This window comes from Dermacentor andersoni, chromosome 3 (genome assembly GCF_023375885.2).
Source record: "Dermacentor andersoni chromosome 3, qqDerAnde1_hic_scaffold, whole genome shotgun sequence".
Lineage (NCBI taxonomy): Eukaryota > Metazoa > Arthropoda > Arachnida > Ixodida > Ixodidae > Dermacentor > Dermacentor andersoni.
In genome coordinates, this window is record NC_092816.1 from 97,841,787 (window position 1) to 97,864,974 (window position 23,188).

Below are 23,188 nucleotides of genomic sequence, written 5' to 3' on the forward strand. Positions count from 1 at the left end.
ACAAGATATATGAGCACACAGCGCGCCTGCGACGGGCGCTGTCTGTGCGTGCATGAAAAAGAGTCAGCGTTATCGAGGCTCAACAAAGCCACGTAGGCGCTCCCGAGGTTTTAATTCGATTAAATAGCGGCACCAAAAAATAAACTTGACAAATATCGACCCACGAAACGCGCAGCACACCATGATATCTCGACTTTTCTTCTCTTCCTCTCTCTTCAGTGGACAGTTTTGTTCAGTACACTTACCACCCCGTAAATCAGGTTAGGTACCGCCACTTGGGTAAATAGAGACGAATAAACAGAAGGAATGGACTGTACAGCGCAAAGATAAAGACTACGCAAAGCCAGAATCGTGATCTCTGCATTGCGTAAACTGAAAACTGAAACATTGATCTAGGTTACGGGTTGCTTTAGGTAGAACACAGAGATAGTTATACGCATCTCATTTGTTTTAATTAACAGGTTCCCGAAAGCTTAGCTTCAGATGAAGTGCGGCCTGCGCGTTGGATCTGCATAACTTCTTCAATATTTTCTGTGGCTGTTGCTATGGCGACGGTTAGAATTGAGTTTGCGTCACATACTCTCTACCTCTTTCGGGTCATTACGGGCGAAGTCGAAAGCGCGAATGGCACGAATTATTCGGTCGTACTCGCGCATTACTATTAAAAATCTAACAGCGCGATTTTCCTCGAAAGCATAAACCAAAGATCAGACATGGCCAACCGCTGAACCTCCAACTCGGAGTATTTATTACAAACGACAAATATACACGGGTCGTACAGATATACACATTAAGATACACAGGTCAAAGTCGGCGCTTATCGTTGTCGTCTCTTCGATGTATGTTTTAGTCCTAGTCGCGCTATACATACTGAGTCTTGCTCAACCAACTTACATAATAAGTTACATAACACGATAACGATCCTGAATCGTCTATGTAGGCTCGTATGAGTATATGCAGCAACTGTAGCGTGGGGAAAAAGAGCAGAAGCCGAGGGATTCCGATTATATGAACCGCGTGGTCGAGACCTGCAGGCGTCGCAGAGCGAAATTCGCGGGCACGTTAGCGTAACGAAGGGTTGGTTACTTGCGTGTTTGTCCACCATGTTTCCCATTGTTTCGGTTTCTACACACCAGGCAGCAGTTATGGAGGCTACGAAAGTAGTACGGTAATAATTGTGCCGTTTTCGTTTTAAAAGGGTTTAGGGCTGAAACGTCCTGAACGTCGGCACTTCTTACTCCATTGCTGCGATAAATTAGGCAGTTTATGTATACCGTCGATCGCATAGCGTCCTTCTGACTAGTTTTCTTCTTTATTTTGCGTCGAATACGTGCCGCAATATTTTCTCACGGCAAATCTTGCAACAATGCCTTGATGGAAAGTGCACAAGTAGCACGGTTATGAAACTGTTCAACCTCACCCGCTGCGTGGCGAAACGCTTTATATGAGTGACCCATTCATATTTCTTTTTTCAAATCTTTGGCAGTAGAGAATACATAAAATACAGAGTTAATGTTACATTGATTCACATAGCGTCTTGCGCTTTTTTCTTCCGTGTGTGGCACATATTTTTTCTGCTCACGCACACAGACAAAGGACTGTCGCTACTATTTCAATATAGTTGCCTGCCGCACTCCAAAGAAGTGATGAAATTCTCTTTATGCTACAACAAGAACTTCCCTCATATTTCTTTCTTCATTTAATAGTTCTCCTACTGCACTACAGAAGATGTATTGTTTTTTATGGTTGCGCCGAGCGCTTGAATATTTCTTAATCATTGCGTGCTATCATTTGTGAACCACGAGGAGGAATATTTCTGACAGGTGCCCTCACTTTAAACCAGAGCGTCTAGAAAGACTGTGGTAAGAATGTTACAGTGTCAGTAATACAACGTCGACAACAGACACAAAATCAAAATACCCGATCTAGGTTGCATCTATAATATGTACAGATAGGAGGCTGGTTCGAAATAAACGCCAGCAGTAGTTACAAAAATCACTTCCACAATGAAAAAAAAATTGAAGCCCAAAGAGGTGTTCCCCCTTCCACCCCACCCCCTCTTTTCTTTGTTTCTGTAAACTCTCATTCGTTGTTTTTTCAGCTGTTTATTGCAACGTGTACTGTACTCTACCCGCAGTATAGGCGGAATCTTCGCATGCACCTCAACACGTTCGGAGCACCCCGCTTCATTGTTGTACAGGCTATAACCTCATTCTGAGGCTGTGACTGATTTTCACGCCAAGTTTCGGAATTATTGCCCTACACTGACACAGGGGGTTGGTTAATGTAATCTGCCGAGATTCGCTCGGCCTATGCTAGCATGCTAATCTGCACTTTATGCCGAGTTGTACAGAGTACGTTTAGGAAGTAATCACTAGGTTGTAGCGCCTTTCCCTTAACGATTACAATACTAACACACCATTCCATTTCGGCCAGCGCTAATCACGCCGGCCGCCACTTTTCGTTTTTGTATTTACGCTAGTTGCGGCCTTTCGCTCAGCGACGAGCTGCACACACCTCGAATTCGAACAAGCGCTATCCAATGCCAGTCAGTATCCACATGCGTATACTGTCTCACCGCGGACACAAAATTTCGAAGGAGTCAATCTGCTAGAAGAAGAGTGCAGGAACGATAGCTTCATCTGTTCACACAAAAACAGAAGGAACTTATTGAGACATGTCACGAAAGGAGAAAGAGAGAGAGAGCATGTTGTAGAACAGTCTCAAGCCGCGACGCTGATTAACTATGTCAGACGTGCGGGCCACCGTAAAAATATACACCTCACCACAAACGCATAGCGCTCTCTTGCGTCGTCGTTCTCGAATAAACATGGGTTTCCCTTGCTACTCATGCGTGCAACATCTTGTTTACGCACCAGCAATGCATGGCAAGACAAACTGAAGGCCTTCGTCGGTGTTTCGCAAAAGAACGAACGCAAGGAAAATAGAAAGTCACGCGACGTAAGCGAAGCCATGTCCTTACAAGAACCTCGTACATTTTTTAAATTTTTGTTAGACGAAGCAGAATTTCAGTTGGTGTGAGTGTTCTTCAGTGTTCTTTTTTTTCTGTTAAGGATCGCGAATTTATTCTTAGGACGTTCACCGGTGCTTTTGATATTATTGACAGCGTGAGTGTCACATTGCAAAGGCTGTAAAGTGTACTGACTTGTGAAAGTTATTTGTCGAGCGGCGACGGGTCCCATTATCGCTGACATAGCCTTAAACGTGCTGTTTACGTTCATGGGAACACTAAATATACGGCAACTGAACCATCGCGACAGCTTGGGGAAAACAAACAAACACGCAAACAAACAAGCCAACAAACAAGCCAACAAACAAGCAAACATACAAGAAGACTCCTAGAAGAGCACAGAAAGTATGACGAGAAGGAAAGGACCCTGGTCTCCTTTCTTCGTTTTTTAGGACACTTGTTTTTTTTTTCTTTTTGCGAGCGGTGGAACTGGCGAAGATATCAAAGTTCCAACTAGTGACGTTTCGTACAGTACGCGCTAATTATTGTAATGAAATCACTGGTTTTGCTATCCACACTGGATCGCATAAATTAATGCGAGATGCCCATACTGTCCTACGCTCGTGATCAAATCAGTCAATCACGGCAATGGCTTTGCAAAACATACGTAGAGGTCGGAAAAAGCAGCTGCTCTTTAGGCGGTACAAAATATACCGTCGTATAGGAGAAGCCACTTCTCAAATGTCGTGAGCAAGACTTGCCTTTTAACCAAATTTGAGGGACTGATAATTGTTGACGGAAAGCGCTTGATATGTGAAAAGGCACTGGTGCCGCGCTTCGCCTGACGTTTTAGTGACTTAGGCAATGATGCATTCTTCGTACGTGCTTCCGGTATTCCTGTAGCTGCGTTCGATACGCGAAAGAAATGTCGCTCGATGACTCTTAACGTCCGTACGTACATCGCATGCCACAAATGAATTTGATGCTGTTGCGCAAGCGCCAAGTATACAGGAAGATGACGAGAAACGCAATTGGGACATCAGAGATGTCAAAATTCTGAGAGAGAAATAGAATAATAATTTCATCGCGATGGACACTATAAAAGCCATAAACTGCGCGCCCCGTCAACAAGCTGCGAAGATTGGATCAGCTTTAATTTCCTCTACGATACCAGTGCACCACTCTGTTTTGTGCGCGGGGTGTGGCACCAATCAAATTGCGCTTATAACATACTCGAACAACAGAAAAAGCCGGCATGATCTAAAGTTTTCTTTTTCTTTTGCATTCCAGCAGTTGAATAAAGGGAAAATTCCAGCAGTTGCATTGTTTTTTCTGCAATTGCCTCGGGAAACGAGCGACCGTAGCCACTAGAATTAAAGCAGCCCTTCTCGGCCTGGAGAAATGCTCTTAAAACTATTGCATTCAGCTTGGCAACCACGTAGCGTGTAATAATAGCGCTGCTGTGGAAGGTCTTACGCGCGGTAAATTGAAAAAAAAGAAAGGCCTTTCTTTACGGTCGCAGCCGCGAGAGTCATACCATGGAGGTATACGGCAGCGCACAATACACGTCGCTACACATCGTTCAGATGTTAACAGAGCGCCGCGTAAGGCGTGGAATCATTCCTCAAAGCAGAGGTCGGGCCCACGTTTTGCCAGTTTGTGCTTAAGGTACTAAAGGCAGACTCACGTGCCTATCCCTGAAGCTATTTGGCAGAGCCGAAGCAGCTAGAACATTGCTTTGCGTCCAACATGCACCAGCACAACATGACCAGATAGTTTGTTTTTTCGCAGTGTAGTAACTTCCGTAGTAGTAACCGACTCGTTACAAGTGGCGCATCGCCTCGCTTTAAAGCGCCTTGACTGGTGGCACTAACCGATGCACCTTTCCCGAAATCAAGGCAAGATTTTCGTGCCTCACAGTGGTCGTGCAAATCTTGTTCGCAAACAAAGACATTGGAGTCACGTTCAAAGCTATTGCTTGCGCAGGCGTCGATGACCCCTGCAGTGATTTGTCCATGAAATACAATAAGTAGGCTGCATTAAAACTGATTATTTCTTTTAAACAACCGTACCCTTAGACGTTTGGATACCGTTTGCTCAATCAGGCGACTTTGCGCAGGCTGTTTTTCTGATGAAGCACTGTTTAACCTACAGTCTTTAAGGAAAGAAGCCAAATACAAGATCTATTCTATTCATTGCACGTACCCAGTGCGTTTATATGCATTTTCATTCGCTAATCCTGAACCGGGTGCACGAAACATCCACAGCAGCGACGCGGTGTCGCCTTATGCGAGATCAGAAGGGAGGAGGCTTTAACGCTCGGGTGCTACACAAGGCCATTAAGTACACCGCCGCATTCACACCGACTGCGTCCTTCCACAGACAAGGAAATCTTCGCCACGTTACCTTCTCTGGGACTCGGCGTGTCAAGGCGAGTCTCCCGTGTCGACCGAGACCTCTCGTCGACTGCGCGTTGTGTACAATGACAGTCAGTCGACGACCCGGCGTCCTCGTGCGTCCAATGCAAGCGCAGCTAACGCTCTTGCCGTCGGCAATATCGGGCGCCGCTTAGGAGATACCGTGCTAGAACCTTGACGATTTCACTCCGTTGACTACTTTAAAAAAAAAAAAGAGCCGATGCAAGAAGTAACGACGAGCTCGAGAGGTGCACGCCCAACACACACACACACGTTGGAGCACCGCAACCACCAGACACGTCACTGAAACGTTTGCTGCCAAAGCCAGCGTGCTTTGCCTGTGATTCGCCGTGTACCACAACAACCGCTCGGGCTCGCCGCTGTTTCGTCAGCTGATGACCGAGTGTGTCCGCACGCGAAGCCGACGCAGGAATCCTCCTCTGCTTGCAGCTGCTGGCCACGTCTCCTCCTCCTCTGTTCTCTCGCTCCCTCTCTCTCCTTCGCGAAAACGTAAACAGCAATTTTCTTTTCGGTCGCCGCGGCAAGACCGAAACACAAAGAAAGAATGCCGGATTGTTTGCCCGCTCCTTCACTCTCGCTTTTCCTCCACGCCTTGCTTCGACCTTCACTTCACCACGCTGGGAGGATCGGTAGCCGCTACTTGACGTCCTCTTTACAACTGCGCGTTCTTGTTATTGTGTAGCGCGGCAGAATAAACTGCTACTCGAACGCGGAGTCAGTTGCTCAATGACAACCGAATGAAAAAAAAAAAAAAAAAACACGTCGTCGCTCGGCGCTGACCTCTCCGGACAAAACTTGTTCTTTGCGTCAAATAAAGAGTCGTCGAAGCACTAAATCGCAGTGCACATACACAAACACGCAGAAACAAACATCACAGACACGTTGAGGTTTCGACGCGCAGTTTCGCTTCGTTTCGGCGCTGGACTTGGGAGCCGATAAAGCAGCCTCTTTATCCTTTCCGGTTGGAGAATAACAGCGTAGTGTTGAACTTTACGAGTCAGTGTTTGGTTAACGACTGCGAAAAAAAAAAAAAAAGTCGTTTGTCGTCTTGCTTGGCGCCAGGGAAGCAAGTCAAGAAATTACGACCGTCTGTCTGGTTGTTCCCAGGTTCCTCTTGCTCTCGCACAATTTCATAAAATGTATCGTCTGCGAGAAATGTCTCGTCAGCGTCCACGAATATAGACTCCGAGAACGTCACACCGAAAGACATGTCGTCTCAGTCACGCAATTCTCAACACTGCCTTTTCTAATGCCCTTTCTTCATTCATTATAGGAACGCGGGGGAGGGGGTCTGTGTTCCACGCAAGTATTTAATCATAATCAAGGGTGCAGTGGGATAAAAGGACACCCTAACAGGCAATCACTCCACCGTCAATCATGCCGGCTTATCGTCTTGTACTCGGTCCGCGAAAAAGATGCCAGGACAAAAAGTAAGCACCGGAACGCCACTCTTGTTGCCAAAAGCCACCACCGCCCCTCTCCCGGCACCTCGAAGGCGACGGACGTCTTAAGAAGCTGTTCCTTGCCACTCCTTCGTCCAGCACACTTCAGGTTGATTGGCACCAAGCACGTATCGTTGAAGGTGTCGGCTGATCTGTGGGCTGATTGCCCTTGCCGGTAGCAGACTGCGGCTTGGCATGGCTTGAGTGTGGGCCCTGCCTCCCGCTCCGCCTCTCCAAGACGACAGCTGAGGTGCTGACACTTTCTCTATGTCGCGTTTCTTTATTCTCCTTTCTTTCCTTTTCGTTATTTGTTTTTGTGAATTGCAAAGGTAAAAGAAACCTAAAGCTTCGTCTTCAATCAAGCCGATGGATATCGTAAGAAAGAAGAAGGGGTGGCACACGAGCGCTTCATCTGAGGCAACAACAACTACTCAGCATTCCTCAGCACGCTATGCATTTCTGGAAAAGAAGCGTTAACACAGAGGAGCGCGGTAATGGATGTTCTCGTTACTGACCACGACGACCGCGGTAAACCGCAAGGTTAGAACGCAGGCGATGGCTCCGCGAAAAATAATAAAAAATATAAATGAAGGAAAACTAGACGAGATGCTTGTATCCATGGGCCTCCTTATTTTTTGCCCTCTTCTGATGATCAGAAACAGCCTATAGCCTTTCGGTTGCGCGGCTGACGATCACGCCAGCGAGCAGACCACCACTAAATCCAGACGAACAAATCCAGACGAACGTATAGGCGTGACGCACGCCTCATCACGTCAGAAGCACTCGAGTGGCAGCCTCACGCACCACGTTTTTTTTTGTTTTTTTGTTAATCCTGGGCTCGCCACGTACTACGCCACTTACAGCACCACGAGTCGAAGAAGAAAGAAACTCGCCGATTGATCCTGTAGGTTTCCGCCTCCGAAGCCCACGTCAAGACCACCGCTCACTTTCGTTCCCCCCCCCACACACACACAAGACGCATCATGCGCCACTATACATGCTGTTATCACGCACGCACACCACACACGAGTGAAAACGCGAGCACTGGCGGTGGGGAGGCACCCGACGTTGGAGCATGAAAATGCACGCGTGATAGTGAGAGAGCGAATTATAGGCGGGTCTTAGCTTCCGCCGGCGGTCTTCGTCGTGCCACGCTCTCGAGGGTGCCGGAGGAAATGTCTCTTTCTCTCTCTCTCTCTCCTCCTGTCGAAAGAGGCAAGGAGATAAGGCCGGGCGGCGCTTAGGCTTCCCGTCGTCGGCTGGCGCGCCGGCAAGCGAAAGCGGCTGCAGGGCCTGGTGCGTCGGGGCTGGCCACGGCACTGGCCAGACGGGTTTGCTCTCCTTCTCGCTTCTCTCGTACTTTCTCTCTCTCTCTCTCTCTCCTTAATTTCTTTCCAACTTTTCTTTTCCGGAAGAACCTGCGAGAGCAACAAACAAGCCGCCAACCGCCTGTGCGAGAGCGGACGCTCGCCCCTGCCCCGTTATAGGAACCACAGGCGTACGTGGGTACGCTTCCTTCCGCGGTGGAGAAGGCAAGGCTGGCGTAAACCACCGTGGCGGCTTACAGTGCGCGCCCGCCTCGCGCGTACGTGCGTGTGTATACGTGTTTGTACGTGAACACGTGAATCAGCTGCTTTCCAGTCCGCGAGCTACGTCGCCGAAATGAGAAGCACGTTCCGCGTCGGCGCGGCTTTGTTTATTTGCGGAGGCGGAAAGGCCGTTTTCGGACTGCGCTTTCACTTCTTTGCGCTGTTCGGTCGGAACGTTCGCTGGCTAAAAGTTTCGCGGCTGCATCAAAGGGGGACGGGCGCGAACTTGGCAAGCGTGCTTGCTGCTTTCTTAAAACTCGAAAATACGCATTTTGTGTGTCATGCCTTTGCTGTACAACAAACAAACAAAAATAAAGAATAAAATTTCAAATGCCTTCGCCATACAGGGAAGCGGGTGGAGGCAAGAACTACTCACGTGTGCCGTGCCGAGGTATGGTAACTTTTCTCCAGTTACATACTAGCGAGAGAGAATATATAGATGCAAAAATTAGGAAGGTCAGTCGCGATAAAAACTTCCGGTTTGCTACCCTACATTGGAGGAGGGGTTGCGGGAGACGGACATTTGAAAGCGAAAGCGGAGAAGCGAACCACACGCACGGAGAGAGATAGCGAAGAAGAAACATTCTAAATGACGCAAGCAGTCAGTGAGGATTTTTCGGTGCATAATTTTGGCGGTAAATTGAGTGCGTCGCCATCTCACTGTGTCTCGAGGGTATTGGTTATGTGTCGATACACAAGTCACGACATCTTCCCTCGTATTTACTGAACTGAAGGCGCAGCTTTGTTTCACGGCTGAGCTGAACATGCAGGCAGCAAACGTGTGCACATAGATAGCAGAGACTCGTAAGACGCAAAGAATAGCCGCTAACTATAGCGAAAGAAATAAAAGAAAAGGCTGTCATAGGTCCTGGCAGTAGAGGGGTTGTAAAGATTAGATATCGATGAAACCAGAGCCAATGTGCAAAGAATAGATAGTAATCGACACCAAGTACAATGTTGCTGCGGTACTAAGCACGGAGCTCCACCAAACCTGCTTCGACCCTGTGCCGTGAACGAGCATTTGCATTTGTAGCACGTTCTTCTACTCGCGCGACCACTTTTTTCTGGTCACTTCTGTTTTCTGTTTGTTCCTCTCTGTTCGTTCTTTCTAAGTCTCCGGAGTAGTGATATTTGACCACGTTCCTGTTTACTGATGCTTTGTTTGCTCCTTTCGTCTTATTATGTAACATCTACTGAGGTTGCAGTGGGTGGCAAGGATCATACGTAGCTTGCTTTCACTTGCTATCTCTATATAAAAGACGCATAATGGCTCCAGTGGCATTTGTCAAGCTTTCAATTGAATGAGGAAAAGAGTACAGTTCTAAAGCAAACATACACACACACACACAACGTAAGTACACAAACACAAATGTCCCTGAACAGTTCACAATATTGAAATGTTCAGGTTGAAGCACAAGTTGTCTTCATTTTTTTATTCTATGTTCAAAATCTTTTTTCGAACGCATCCACTAATTCACAGAAGAGGAGCTGCCGGACCCATCGAACAGGCACTAACATTTCACTGAACAAAGATAATGAAAAAAAAGTAAGAATCATTTGGTTTTTGTCAGCAAATTATCAGATCTTTCCTGCGTGCCTTTGTCTCGAACCCGCCCACATTGCTATTAACAGTCTTTTCACCCCCGCTGAGCGACACTATATCTTCGAACTTCTTTGGGCAGGCCACAGTGTTCTCTTACTAAATGTTAAAGTTGATCCTTTCATTTAGAGGTTCCTACATATCTTATTGCATTCCGATTTTTTTAGTGCCAAAGTATGCTGAACGCTTAATTTGTATTCTTCTATTCATCCCATGACCGATGACGCAGCTGGAGCCAGACCGATGCCACAGCCGCTGCCACAGCCGGTGCCATAGCCGCTGCCACAGCAGGTGCCATAGCCGGAGCCACGGTCACATCAAAGGATACAGCGCACCGCTTTACAGTCCACAGCACCGACTCCCGATAAATTGTCCGATGAAGCCCAGCAAGTGGTTGTGATGCTTCGGTTCCTCATAAATACCCTTCGTGTACTTTTCAGCAAGTTGCATACTCCGTCAGGGCGAAGTGCAGTGAAAGTACTGGATGCTTTTAATCAAGTGCTTGCAACTCTCGAGTAAGTCCGATAGCTCACCCGCAGCCTCCTATTCTCGCAACGACCACTGGCCCTATGGTCGTCCCAGATATGATCAACGCAGATCACCACCTGTGGAAGTCCACTTTGGTGTCACGGTGCTTCACTGCACTGACTCGTCACCTACTTCCTTTTCTTTCTTCTTTCTATTCCCCCTTTCCCTCACACCCAGTCTAGGGTAGCAAACCGGACGCTCGTCTGGTTGACCTCCCTGCCTCTCCTTTCTTTGCTATCTCTCCCTTCTATTCATTTAAGTAATATGTCGTGTGCTTCAACGTCCCCAAAGAAATTCTTCGGCAGGGACCGAAGTAGAAAGCTCTCTTTAAATTATGGCACCTCTCTGTTTTTTGTTCCAGCACTCAGCTAACATCCAGGTGTTACGTTTCGCCTACAACGCGCGGTAATGCCGGCGCGGATGCAACGGACGCCGGGGCTTTGTTCAAAGCGGCGGACATTTTGGCCCGTCCGACGCCGCCGCAACGCCTACCCGCCAAGCGTGTCCAGGCGTGTTTCAGTGCCACGTGTCTTCGTGTGTGCGTGTGTGTGTGTGTGCCCTCGCTTGTCAAAGCGCGGCAGCCGGGGAGCGGAGTTCCCCGAATGAGGAGCCTGGAGGTCTCTCGGCTCAACCGTTCGCGCCGTCGTGTGGGCGGGTTGGCGATGCGTCACTGCACTCGGTTCAGCAGGTCTCTCGGCTCGACCGTGCGCGCCGTCGTGGGCTCATGCTCCGCCGTCCCGTGACCTTCATCCCGTGACCTTCCCTTTTGGACCGCGACGCCGAGAGTATAAGAGCAGCTGCCCCCGGACGCCAGGAGAGAGGCTCCGATTTGTACTGTTGAGTTACGTGCTCTCCCGTCTCTCCACTTCGGTCGACCTGACCGGCCGCTCTTTTGCTATGTTAGAATAAACAAGTTGTTCTGTTACCAGTCTTCTCATGCTTTGCCGGGACCTTCGGATGCTTCCAGTGCCCCAGGCCGCCAGGCCATCGCTACCCTTGGGGCTTGCGACCCATTGGCAATAACGGGCGTCAGCACCGAGACCCCAACAACTGGTGCCAGCGGTGCGAATACAACATCTGGTTGCCAGCGGTGAGATCGCGACAACGGAGGCCAGCAGCGAAGAGATGCGGTTGACTGTATGCTGAGCAGCACAACGACCATCCGGGAGCAGTGCAACGAGCCCTGTGTGATGACTGGTTGCCTGCAGCGGAACGACTGCGCGGAATTCTTGGCTGCGAGGTTTGGTGAGTGCGGGACTTTCTTCTTCTGAGTTTTGCCAGGCTTTTGTTAGTGTCAGAAACAGAGCTGGTAATTGGGGTTGTCGTTGCTGCCGGGTTAGTTTGCGGCAAGACAATAGTAGGCAGTAGAGAAAGCAGCATTCAGAGCAGCCATGGATTTGAAGTCGTTGCGCAAACCGAAATTGCTGGAGCTTGCGAGAGAGTTGGGTCTGGATGTCTCAGACAAACTCAGAAAACCAGAACTGTTAAGGGCTATTCTTGAGTTAGAAGCTGAGGATGACGAGCTGTCGGAATGCCTTGAGACCATTGAGGAGAGGGAGGAGCAAAAAGAGAAACAGGAGCGCGAACTTAAAGAACAGAAAGAGAAAGATGAGCGCGAACGTAAAGAACAGAAAGAGAAAGATGAGCGCGAACTTAAAGAACAAAAAGAGAAAGAAAAAGAAGAGCGCGACCGTCAACACGCTTTGGAAATGAAGCGTCTCGAGTTAGAAATGGAACACGCTCGTAATGGAAGTCAGGCACACGGTGCAGGAGAACGAGTATTGTTCAAAATGACTGACCTGATGCGGCCGTTTAAGCTTGGAGAGGACATTGGTTTGTTCCTGGTTAACTTTGAGCGAACGTGCGAGAAGCAGGGGTTCTCTCGGGAAACGTGGCCACAGCGCTTGCTCACTTTGCTACCCGGCGAGGCGGCCGACGTAGTCGCTCGCTTGGAGAGAGAGGAGGCAGAGGATTTCGACAAAGTGAAATCGAGTCTGCTAAAGAAGTACCGGCTGTCAGCGGAGGCGTTCCGTCGGAAGTTTCGGGAAAATGAGAAAGGCAGAAGTGAGTCATATACAGAGTTTGCGTACAGGCTTATGTCAAACATGCAGGAGTGGCTCAAAGAAGAGAAAGCGTTTGGTGACCACGAGAAAGTTCTGCAGTGTTTCGGTCTAGAACAGTTTTATAGTCGGTTACCTGAGAACGTGCGGTACTGGGTCTTGGATAGGCCATACGTTAGTACGGTGGCTAGAGCCGCTGAGTTAGCCGAGGAGTTTGTGACGCGTCGGGCTCGTGGAGCTAAGGACGGTCAAAAGGGTGAATTTGGCTCCAAGTTTGAGAGGCCAAAGTTCACGCCCATGAGAGCAAAGGGGGACACACGTAGTTCGGATGCGAGTGAAAGCAGTCCGACCGAACGTAAGGAGACGGCGGCAGCCGAAGCCGAACGCAGAAAGCGGTTCGAGGCGAGGCAAGCGCGCCTGTGTTATACGTGCCAGAAGCCGGGTCACTTTTCGGCGCAGTGCCCAGAAACAAAACCAAAAGTCGTGTTTTTTTCATTAGGCAGCACTGACGAGAACATCAAGCTTCTCGAGCCTTACATGCGAGACCTCCTCGTGAACGGGAAAGAGTGCCGAGTGCTTCGCGATTCCGCAGCTACAATGGATGTAGTTCACCCCTCTTACGTAGAACCCGATATGTTCACGGGCGAGTGCGCATGGATCAAGCAAGCAGTGGAAGCTCATAGCGTGTGTCTGCCGGTAGCAAAAGTGCTTATTGAAGGACCTTTCGGAGCACTTGAGACGGAGGCCGCAGTGTCATCTATGCTGCCCCCCCAGTACCCGTACCTATTTTCGAACAGGTCCGATCACCTCCTGCGCGAGAAGGGGCTTTTGTTTGGTGAGGCTAGCGTTCAGGCCTTAACCAGATCGAAGGTTCGGGAGCTCGCTGCAAAGGCGGTAGTTGCGGGGCCGACGTTGTTGAACGATGAAAAAGGGTCAGAGGCGCAGCAAGCTGGTATTCAGAGCACGCCCGAACTGGATAAAATTGAGCCTGTAGCGTTAAAGGCAGCAGATACTGGAGAGGAAATTCCCGACACGGGAAAGTTAGAAGAGCTGTCTCCAGATTTGCTCATCGCGCCTACGTCAGACGGACTTAACAGGTTGCTAAAAGTCAGCCGGTCGGCTTTGATAGCCGAGCAAAAGAAGGATGGCAGCCTAGAAAACATACGCTGCATTATCAAGGAAGGTATCGCCAAGAAAAATGCTCGCTTTGTGGAAAGAGGTGGGGTCCTGTACCGGAAGTATCTAGACCGCAGGGGAGTGGAGTTCGATCAGCTGATCGTGCCTCAATGCTATCGTCAGGATCTGTTGCGCTTGTCGCATGGGGGTTCGTGGTCCGGACACCTAGGAGTTAAGAAAACCAAGGACCGTCTCTTGCAAGAGTACTATTGGCCAGGGTGTTTTCGGGACGCAGACCACTTTGTGAAGACATGCGACACCTGTCAGCGGGTGGGCAAGCCAGGGGACAAATCGAGGGCGCCGTTGAAGTTGGTACCTATCATTACGGAGCCTTTTAGACGGCTCGTTATTGATACAGTGGGACCTCTGCCGGTAACAGCCACGGGGTACCGACACATTTTGACTGTGATCTGCCCAGCGACAAAGTTCCCTGAAGCAGTGCCGCTTAAAGAACTCAGCTCAGTTGAGATAGTCAATGCACTACTGTCCATATTTGCGCGAGTTGGTTTTCCTGCAGAAATCCAGTCAGATCAGGGTACAGTGTTTACTAGCGCTTTGACGACAGCCTTTCTCGAAAGGTGCGGGGTAAGGCTGTTACACAGCTCAGTGCACCACCCCCAGTCGAATTCCGTTGAGAAGCTCCACTCCGTCATGAAGCGCGTGTTGAGAGCATTGTGTTTTGAACATCAAACTGACTGGGAGCTGTGTCTGCCTGGAGTGATGTTTGCTTTAAGAACCGCGCCGCATGCGGCTACGGGGTTCTCGCCAGCTGAGCTGGTGTACGGTCGCTCGCTGCGATCTCCGCTTCGCATGCTTCGAGAATCATGGGAAGGCAGGGGCGACGACCCAGTCGTGGTAGAGTACGTGCTTAAGCTCCTCGAACGCTTAAGAAGGGCACAGGAGTTGTCAGGTGAAGCAATGGCAGAGGCCCAGCAGAGGGCCAAGGTTTATTATGATCGGACAGCCAGGGCCCGTCGTTTTGAGGTGGGCGATGAGGTCATGATATTGCGCACATCGCTAAAGAACAAACTCGACGTGCAGTGGGAGGGCCCAGCACGGATTGTTCAAAAACTGTCGGACGTTAACTACGTGGTGAGTCTGCCAGGAAAGCGGAAAGCACAGCAAGTTTACCACTGTAATCTGCTCAAACCCTATAAGCAACGGGAAGCAGTGGTGTGCATGATGGTAAACGCGCCCGAAGAGCTTCCGGTCGAGCTTCCGGGACTAGGCTCAGTGACGAACAGGAAAGACACCGATCAAGTCATTAGTGACTTAATAAGTAAAGCATCGCTGTCGCCTGAGCAGAAAACCGAACTACACCAGCTCTTACAAGAGTTTCAAGGTCTGTTCTCTGAGAGGCCTGGTAGGACTTCTGTCCTTACTCATGACATAGAACTTACCTCCCCAGAGCCAGTACGATCCAAGGCGTACCGGGTGTCACCCCGCCAGAGCGATATTATGGAGGCTGAGGTAAAGAAAATGCTACAGCTCGGTGTTATTGAAGCGGGTGAGAGTGATTATACCTCCCCTTTGATTTTAGTTGAGGTACCGGGCAAGGAACCTCGTCCTTGCGTCGACTACCGCAGGCTTAATTCCATCACTAAGGATCAAATTTATCCGATCCCTAACATCGAGGAGCGCCTTGAGAGAGTGAGTAGCGCTCAGTTTATTTCCACCCTAGATCTTGTCAGGGGTTATTGGCAGGTTCCACTTACAGAAGAGGCTAGTAGGTATGCGGCGTTCATTTCACCAATGGGGACATTCCGTCCTAAAGTTTTGAGTTTTGGTTTGAAGAACGCGCCATACTGCTTTTCAAGCCTCATGGATAAAGTGTTGCGGGGACAGCAAGAATTCGCTTTACCGTATCTAGACGACGTAGCGATATTCTCCGCATCCTGGCCTGAACATATGGCGCACTTGCGGGCAGTGCTAACCCGCCTGCGCGATGCGGGCTTGACAGTCAAGGCTCCCAAGTGCCAGTTAGCACAGGCCGAGGTTGTCTACCTCGGACACGTGATTGGTCGGGGTCGACGCCGCCCCTCTGAAATAAAGGTGGCCGCTGTGCGAGACTTCCCGCAACCGCGCACGAAGACCGATATTCGGTCGTTCTTAGGTGTCGCCGGCTACTATCAGAGGTACATCCCCAGGTACTCTGATATCGCGGCTCCCCTAACGGATGCTCTAAGAAAGACAGAGCCGCAAACAGTCGTCTGGGATGAGACGAAGGAAAGAGCTTTTAGCGCCCTAAAGAGCGCCCTAACAAGCCAGCCTGTGCTACGATCGCCCGACTACACAAAAGGGTTCGTTGTTCAGTGTGATGCTAGTGAGCGAGGCATGGGCGTTGTACTGTGCCAACGGGAAAATGGAGAAGTAGAACACCCCGTCCTGTATGCTAATCGTAAGCTGACCAGTCGTGAGCAGGCGTATAGCGCCACCGAGAAAGAGTGTGCGTGTATCGTGTGGGCCGTTCAGAAATTGTCATGTTACCTAGCCGGCTCGAGGTTTATCATTGAAACGGATCACTGCCCTCTCCAATGGCTGCAGACCATCTCTCCCAAAAATGGCCGCCTCCTGCGCTGGAGCCTCGCTTTGCAACAATATTCCTTTGAGGTGCGTTACAAAAAGGGGAGTCTCAACGGTAACGCCGATGGCTTAAGTCGAAGCCCCTAACGTGGGAATCAGCCTCAAAATTGCTTGTTACTGATGTTTTTCTTCCTGAGGCAGGATTTTTTTTAACTTATTGCTTTTGTGTAGTGTTTCAAAGTGATGATGTGCTTTTTAGTGCAATTTTTCCGATTTGTGGACGCGTTCTGAGTGCTGCTAAACTACTGTAAGGAACTAGGCAGCAGTATGAAAGGGGAAAGAGCCTGGCAGGGCTTAGTGAGGGTTGTGCCGTGCTTGCTGACTGAGCGGTTGACTTTTGGCGTGGTTCTAACGCTTGCCGGAAACGAGAACAAAAATGTCAACTCTCCCGAAGTCACTTTGCAGTGTCCTGTGTGCACCTGAACGTGAGAACGAGGCCTTCTCTGTGCGCTGCGCTCAAGAAACGCCCAAGGACGCCCAACTTCGGTTATGAGCATCATCGAGCGACATCCCTCCGGACAGCGGATGCAGTCCCCTGACCATCGGGATCTCCTTCCCCCGGCGGGGCGGTCTGTTACGTTTCGCCTACAACGCGCGGTAATGCCGGCGCGGATGCAACGGACGCCGGGGCTTTGTTCAAAGCGGCGGACATTTTGGCCCGTCCGACGCCGCCGCAACGCCTACCCGCCAAGCGTGTCCAGGCGTGTTTCAGTGCCACGTGTCTTCGTGTGTGCGTGTGTGTGTGTGTGCCCTCGCTTGTCAAAGCGCGGCAGCCGGGGAGCGGAGTTCCCCGAATGAGGAGCCTGGAGGTCTCTCGGCTCAACCGTTCGCGCCGTCGTGTGGGCGGGTTGGCGATGCGTCACTGCACTCGGTTCAGCAGGTCTCTCGGCTCGACCGTGCGCGCCGTCGTGGGCTCATGCTCCGCCGTCCCGTGACCTTCATCCCGTGACCTTCCCTTTTGGACCGCGACGCCGAGAGTATAAGAGCAGCTGCCCCCGGACGCCAGGAGAGAGGCTCCGATTTGTACTGTTGAGTTACGTGCTCTCCCGTCTCTCCACTTCGGTCGACCTGACCGGCCGCTCTTTTGCTATGTTAGAATAAACAAGTTGTTCTGTTACCAGTCTTCTCATGCTTTGCCGGGACCTTCGGATGCTTCCAGTGCCCCAGGCCGCCAGGCCATCGCTACCCTTGGGGCTTGCGACCCATTGGCAATAACGGGCGTCAGCACCGAGACCCCAACAACTCGTGCCAGCGGTGCGATTCCAACACAGGTAACAAGCAAGTCCACTTACTTTGAAATGCGGCCGCCATGAAACGACGTTACCACTGAGCCATCATTAGTTCTCCTTTCCCGCAGGACTATGTGCTACGAAACGTGCGTATCACGCGCCGCGAGATCAACTCGATTCCTCCTTAATCTAGCTCGTGGCATTTACGAAGGCTTACTCGTTCCGCAACAAAATGGGTGATGCGCCCCCGTGTGACTTTTGTGGAACTACGGAAACGATCAAAAACACGTCTCTTATGTCTGTGTCGCCCCGTACGACGTCGCGCGTGAACCTCTCTGTACAGCATCGAACCGGCAAGATTCTAGACCGTTTTCGGAAATGAAGGCCCTTGGAGCATGGCCGTACGCATCGGTGGCAGAGAAAGCCACGAAAGCGTTATTGTAGCACCTCAAATCAACAGGCCTTGGCGACCACTTGTGGTCTCGATGCATACGTCTAAACGTGAGGGAAGCTGTGCTCTTTAGCTCTCTCTCTCTTTTCATACCTATATCCCCTTCCCTCCGCGCAGGGTAGCAAACAGGATGTGCGTCTGGTTAACCTCGCTGCCTTCAATCTCTCCTTCTCTCGCTCTCTCTTGCCCAGGTACCTGCCTCGGCCACTAAACAACACTATCTTTCCTTCTGAATTCAGCACTTTTTTTTAGTAGCAGTGATAACTCCTGATAGACTGACGTCGACGGCCAGCTTCCTTTTATTCAGGCTGGCGACAGTTTCAAATTATGGTCAAAATACAGTATTGATGATACTATAAAGAATAAAAGGTATACTGATGATGTTCCGAAGCCCAAATGAAAATGCGGAGTCGTTAAAAAAACACACGTGCTGTCTGAGAAGCGAAAAACTTACACGCATGCAAATGCAATAACGCTGTCCCCCTTATATTATCCACTGCTTCTCCACGTTTTTCTTTTTTTTTTTGTACAGTGTCAGGCACTGATTGAAACGCCACTGAAAACTGAGCTCCAGCGGCTCCACACAAAGAAAGAGGAAACCAATCACTTTCTATCTCGTTTCTTTCGTTTTTCTTGTGGAACGAGGCAGCTTTTTCGAGAACGACCTTGTTGTTGTTTCCGTCCACCGTTATTTCCACGCCGTTATTCTTTCTGCCCGGCGCCAGAAGACATTATCCCGCTCCCGTCACACACACACACACACACACACACACACACACACACACACACACACACACACACACACACACACACACACACACACACACACACGCACACACATCCACACACACTCACGGGTTCACCAACGCCAATGTATAAGAACACATCGACACCGACACCGCGTCGGATTTACGCGCGTGCATCAGTCTCCCTTGGCAGTTGTCAACAAGGCGGGAAGCGCTACTAGGGCGCGCCGCCTCTAGCCACTTACGGCTCTCAGAGCGGCGCGGACGCGTGGCGCCAAGCTGACCGACTCCCCTTCCAAACGTTATTGGCGTCACGTATACCAGAACGCTTCCTTCTTCTCCCTCCTCTTCTCCCGCCACCGCCACCGGAAACGTACCCGTCGTTCTCCTTCACGGCTTCGCGTTCTGAATCTCATTTCAAAGCAGTCATCGATGTCAATCTATAGACTGCGCACTGCTCCGCACTCAGGTTTGCATGCGTTTCGTTCCGAGGTGTCCGAGCACTCGCCGATTCTAGTTTCCTTGTATATCGTATGTCCCAACTATCGTGCACCAAATAATAAAAATATGCAAGCGCCACCGTAGCTAGACAGAACCAAAGTATTTGTTGTTTGCCGTCGTTTGGAGTTGCTCAAGATTATTTATTTGCATTCCGCTTAATTGCGGAATCAGTTTTGAATAATTAATCACCCAGTCAAATATATGTAGATTTAAAGTGTCAATAAGAATATTGTTGAGGACCATCAACATTCCCGATAGAGCTTTGGGTTGCTCGATATGTGCTACATGAAAGTGTTTTTTCCAAGCATGAGAGAAGCCCGTGAATACAAGCAATGTGCCTCGAGCGGCAAGTCACCTGGCGATTTGTCATGTATTCGAGGGCTTCATTCATCCATGGAAAAGCTTTTATGTAGCCCGTACTGAGAAACAGAAAGCTGTACCGGGAGTTCTTCGTGTTGCTCTACTATTTTGTCATTGACACTTTTCGTATAATTATCCTATTTGAGATGTTTGTTATTTATTAAGAATAATTATGTAAATAGGCGGAAGAAAAAATTATCTGAGTATCCACAAGCGACAGGAAACAAGATTACCTAGCTGGATGGCATTTGCATATTTTTTAAGTATTGCTGAAGTTACTTCGGACAGGTCATATATATTAAACAATAAAAATGAAGATGACTATCCTCCTTTTATTACAAATAAAGTTACCTTTAATGTAGAGAAATAGAGGAGACGGCCGCTGAAAGGGTATGGACACTTAACACATCGTTATGTCTAAATGGGTCTCACTAATCACACGAACATTACATAGGCTGCACACAGCTTCTCTGTACCGGGTGTTTTTTTTTTTTTAATAGCGGAGCTGTTCTAAGTCGAGTCTTCGTCATCTGTTGTCCGGTCTCAAGCAGGGTGGCAGGGGTCCCAGCGCGCCGGAGGAGGGGCGAGGAGAGAGGTATAGGAGCAGGTGTTTCGCCGGCGCGCGCCCTTACTCCCCAAGGATTGCGCTCGGCGCGAGCGGCCGCGGGAGCTCGCACGAGAGCGCCACCGCCGACGCCGCGCAAATTCCGAGCTTCCGAGAGCGAGAAGCCCAATCAAGGCGTCGGTGGAGGCAAGCCAACCGCCACTTTCAAGAGAAGGCAAGCGAAGTGCCAGCAGAGGCATGCTAACCCCCAACTTCGAGAGTAGGAGGCCGAGCTGAAACGTCGAGGCAGCGAGATTTCTCCGACGGAGGGTGCCGATGGACGGTTCAAGAGAGAATTCCTCGACCGTGAGTGCGGCCACAGCTGCAAGGTGCGTGATAAACAGTGGTTTGACCCCAACCTCACGCAACTGAAGAGTGTGCGCACTCCAAGACCGAAGCTCGAATCCAGCAAAACGACAACAACGAGACAAAAGACTTTCACGAAAATCACGCTAAACGCGAGCTCAGACTTGAGAAAACGACCACCAGCTTCGCTGTTTTCATAGATTTCGTTGCGTGGAGCTGGCTTTACTTTTTTCTTTTCTTTTCTTTTCAGCTGCACGAAATTGTTAAATATTGCCTGTGGCAGATAGCGCAATTCTCACCCTTGGTAATATTTAACACGATTATGCTAATAAACCTTTTATCGTTTACTTAACTGCACATATTTCAATGTACGAATTGTAACAAATTGTAACTTACATTTACCACTTCCCTCGGGATATGAAAATTCTTTCATGGTGCATATTGGAGAAGGATTGGAAGAAGGAATTATCGAACCAAGGAAACAACGTGCGGGCAACGCAACGTTAGACACGCGTGAGAACAATATAATATTTCTGATAAATTGCAGCTTTATACATTTCTGCACGCAGAATGCCAGAAGAGAGTGAAAATGCGAAGGAGGTGGTATATGTGCAAATCGAATAAAAACCACCGGATAGTGCTATAAAAGGATGTAGATATGTACCTATCAACTTGTGTAAGTTACAGCGGTGTATAGGCAGCACACTCAAAGAAAAGCGTCAAGTGACCTACTGGCAATCAGGAAAATCCCTCTCTTCCCTTTACTGCTAAACACTCAAAAGAAAGGCTTTAAAAATAGAACAGTAAGTTTCCGAGGCCGCCAGATGGCCGGCAAGAACAATGAAGACAACACTTCTCTTCGGCAGCATTTTGAAAACAACAGACAACTCAGTGTATGTCACTTTATTTTTTTTGTTCAATGCCATTGTTCAAGTGTGGAGCAGAATCTCGAAAATTATATTGCAGTTACATCAGGAAATTTTGTCCATTATGTTGGTTCCATGCCCCGTACTCTCTGTTCCTTTCACGGCATACGCGTTAGTGAAGCTTGGGAACTTCTGTATTGCGATGCTTGCGAAGCTATAGTTTGCAATACGCGTTTATTTCTGAACGCGCTGAGCCATGCTCCCTAAAGGGTTGCAGAATATAGCACCTCTTCGCAATCGCTCTCTCTCTCTCTCTTTTTTTCTTTGTGGCAATGTACACCAAATCGCAGGAAACTCAAGGTCAGCTGCCCGTTGCCGACAATGGCAATGCACGACACTAGCAACGCTGGTAGTGACATCTTGTGACGCTTTGCCCTACCGCAAAACGCACAAGTTTTCGTGCTTACCTTTGTTATCAACCAAATAAAAGAAAAATAAGGGCAGAAACTCCGTTACGGGTAATTATCGCGATGGCGAAGGCTCCTTATTCGGTCTTCCGCGAGCTATATACGTTCTTGCTTCTCTTCTGTTGGATTCACGAAGCGCTGCCTATCGCTGGCTTTTCTGTCGCACGACGTAGAAGCGACGCACAAGTTCTTTGGTCGAGACATGTTTGCCTTCCGAAAGAAGGAGCAGCTGCGGAATGTTGCGAACCGCGCCTTCTGCCCAGTCACTGCCACCAATGAGCGCGCGCCTCACCACCAGGTGCGCGACAGCTGCGCAGCAGCTGCGCCTCTACACCACGTGAAAGGGGCGGAGCTTCGGACTTAGCTGTTGGTGGCGAGACCTTCGTTCCCAGAGGACCCGGGTCCCTCAAATGATCGTGTTGTCACGTGACTCACCTTAAACGAATCCTTCGCACACAGATAATACCGATTGGCTATTTTCAAAATCCTAAGTTAGCTTGTGACTTCACACTCCTACCACAACCAAGAAATTTCCTTTTATTATAAATTCTATCAATAGCTGCTCCACATAGCGTCGTAATTTTTGGATAATATACGCATTATTAGGCCTAGGTTACGACTGTAGCCTTATCTTGCTGGATTTGTAAGCGGAAAATTCAATTATAAGGTAGACCAAAAGACTGAAAACCAAATAAGGAAGGTGAAAGCACTCAGGTTCCACCTTACGGGGTGCTTCCTAAAACTAAGAAAAGAAATTGTTAGCGACCATGTCGTTACTTGCACTTTACGCTAGCAGTTATATAAAGTATGGTTGGTTATAGTATTAATACCTATGCGTCTTCTAAAATTAAAGTCAGCGCCATCAGATGGCGCCACAAGAGGAGCTGCCCCCGTTCATGACTCTAGTAACCGGATATTCCGTTAAGAGTATTATGAAGCACTAACTAAAATTATCTAGTACAGAGTACGTTCAACTGTTACCGAAATTCGTGGCGTTCTTAATAATGTTGTGTGCAGCCAACCGTCGATACTGGAGTCAAATTTTTTTTTGTGAACGAGTAATAGGTCTCTTTCATCTAGCTATGTTGTGGTCCACCGATGACGTTCAGAAGACCTGCGAAAAGGAAGGAGCGAAAAATTGAACGCTCACTTTCAGCACGCGGCTTCGATTAACAGGCGCAAGCTCTTCAAAGTAGCTTGTGTTACTGTGAGCGTAAATCGTGCTTTTTCTAGAACAGATGGTGACAGAAACGCCGCTGATCACGTTTGCG

The 23,188-nt window shown here is 49.2% G+C and overlaps 1 protein-coding gene across 2 annotated transcripts in view; it reads right to left on the minus strand.

Moving 5' to 3' along the window:
* LOC126541853 (calcium/calmodulin-dependent protein kinase kinase 1) overlaps positions 1-23,188 on the minus strand; it is a 253,171-nt gene that overhangs the window by 147,182 nt on the left and 82,801 nt on the right. Inside the window, exon 1 of one of the 2 annotated variants that reach the window (XM_055076341.2) lies at positions 5,378-5,492. The exons of the other annotated variant lie outside the window; for it this stretch is intronic. The gene's annotated coding sequence lies outside the window, so the exon portion shown is untranslated. Of the gene's footprint in view, positions 1-5,377; positions 5,493-23,188 lie in introns of those variants that run through there. 2 annotated transcript variants of the gene reach the window in all.